At 49.3% G+C, this 2,190-nt stretch overlaps 1 non-coding gene across 1 annotated transcript; it reads left to right on the forward strand.

The window, feature by feature from the left end:
- The first annotated feature begins 1,748 nt into the window (after positions 1–1,748).
- Positions 1,749–1,853, forward strand: LOC144732735 (U6 spliceosomal RNA). Its single transcript, XR_013588243.1, has one exon. It is a non-coding gene; the product is annotated as a U6 spliceosomal RNA (small nuclear RNA).
- The last annotated feature ends 337 nt before the right edge of the window (positions 1,854–2,190 follow it).

Genomic DNA, 2,190 nt, shown 5'->3' on the forward strand with positions numbered 1-2,190 from the left:
TGTGGACATTTATAGCAACCGCATACTCTAAACGCGTGTTTCTAAATGTGGCGAGGAAAACCCGGAGGATCCGGAGGAAAAAAAAGTCCACGGGAAGAACATGCAAACTTCAAATATACAGCAGGCATCGTCAGGGTGGGAATCGAACCCACGACCTCCTGTACACAAGGCGAGGTAGTTGACATCTCCTAGCAACCGTGATGATTATGAGAGAGAGAAAGACACGCAAACTTCAAATATACAGCAGGCAACGTCAGGGTGGGGATCGAACCCACGACCTCCTGTATACCAGGCGAGGTAGTTGACATCTCCTGCTACCGTGATGATGAGAGAGAGACACGCAAACTCCACATATACAGCAGCAGGCGTCATGGTCGGGATCGAACCCACGACCTCCTGTACACCAGGCGAGGTAGTTAACATCTCCTAGCAACCGTGATGATGATGAGAGAGAGAGACACGCAAACTCCAAATATACAGCAGCAGGCGTCAGGGTGGGGATCGAACCCACGACCTCCTGTATACAAGGCGAGGTAGTTGACATCTCCTGCCACCGTGATGGTGATGAGAGAAACACGCAAAGTCCAAATATAGGGCAGGCATCGTCAGGGTGGGGATCGAACCCACGACCTCCTGTACACCAGGCGAGGTAGTTGACATCTCCTAGCAACCGTGATGATGATGAGAGAGAGAGAGACACCCAAACTCCAAATATACAGCAGCAGGCGTCAGGGTCGGGATCGAACCTACGACCTCCTGTATACAAGGCGAGGTAGTTAACGTCTCCTAGCAACCGTGATGATGATGAGAGAGAGAGACACCCAAACTCCAAATATACAGCAGCAGGCGTCAGGGTCGGGATTGAACCCACGACCTCCTGTAAACCAGGCGAGGTAGTTAACATCTCCTAGCCACCGTGCTGTTGAAGGCAAATCGCAGGAGTTTTCTCTTCTCCTCTGCATGTGTCTGGCTGTCTGCGCCTAAAGAATAAGCATGCCCGTGCCCGGTTTCTGCGCGGCCCATATCAAGATGCGGTCTCAGACGTCACGTGATTCCGCACTGCGTGGTATCGTACAGAATCTTAACGCGCGGTCTCATTGTGAACGCCGTATTCATAAAAAAAAGCAATTGCACACAACTGTATTGCTGATAAGCAGCGATACGTTATTTCCTTGTTTCGTGGAGGGGCGAGGGCTCATCATCACCATCACGATCTATGGGCAGTTAGCCCTTGGGTGTCCACTGCACATATCGTCACGTGTTTTCCACTTTCCTCTCCGTCTTGTGCCAATCTGTTCAAGTAGTGGCCACATCTTTCTGGCACCAATCATCTATTCACGGCGTCGTTAAACCATTCTCTGTTTGGTCATCCTCTCTTTCCGGTTCCTTCCGTCTTTCCAAACAACCGCAGACTTTTAATTCTCCTGTTCTTGTCCATCATACTCCACATACACACAGTGTTGGTGTACGGTGCTTTTTCTGCAACATTTTGCCGTATTTTCTTGGATTTTCTGTTTGCACATAGTCACTTTAAGATGTATTCTTGTTCATGTTTTTTGTTTTTTTGTTTGTTGCGGTTGCACCCGATTCAAGAGCCGAATGGCTCACAGGGCTATACCTAATAAATGAAACTTGAAACTTGAAACATGCGTCCACATAAGTGGCCGCCTCCTTCTCGGAGGGTTCAAGGAGGTTGGAGAGGAGCAATGTAATTCGTTCTAAACGATGTTTGTTACCCTTCAATTGGCGCTTGCTCCGGCAGGACATGTACTAAAATTGGAACGATACAGAGAAGATTAGCATGGCTCCTGCGCAAGGATGACACGCACATTCCTGAAGCGTTCTCTCTCTCTATATATATCTTTCTATCGTTCTCTCTCTATTCTTTCGTTTTTTTTACGATCAGTGGAAACAAGAAGATGCTCGGTGTATTCGGCACTTTGCTTCGTTCATCATTTCGTATTTTTTAAACTTAGCTTTATGTAAAACCCCCACCTATCGCTCACTCTCTCGCTCACTCTCCCGCTCACTCTCCCGCTCTCTCTCTCGCTCTCTCTCGTTCTTCACGCAGCCCTTCTCGCAGTCCGACGGCCTCTGACGGGTAGCTCACATCAGCATGCAGAGCTCCCCGTCATCTGCCACCGAGCACACGGCCTCCTCCATCGCCCACTGCTCCTTGAAGGCCGGCAC

The sequence above is a fragment of the Lampetra planeri genome, chromosome 43, assembly GCF_965212315.1.
Source record: "Lampetra planeri chromosome 43, kcLamPlan1.2.h2, whole genome shotgun sequence".
NCBI lineage: Eukaryota > Metazoa > Chordata > Hyperoartia > Petromyzontiformes > Petromyzontidae > Lampetra > Lampetra planeri.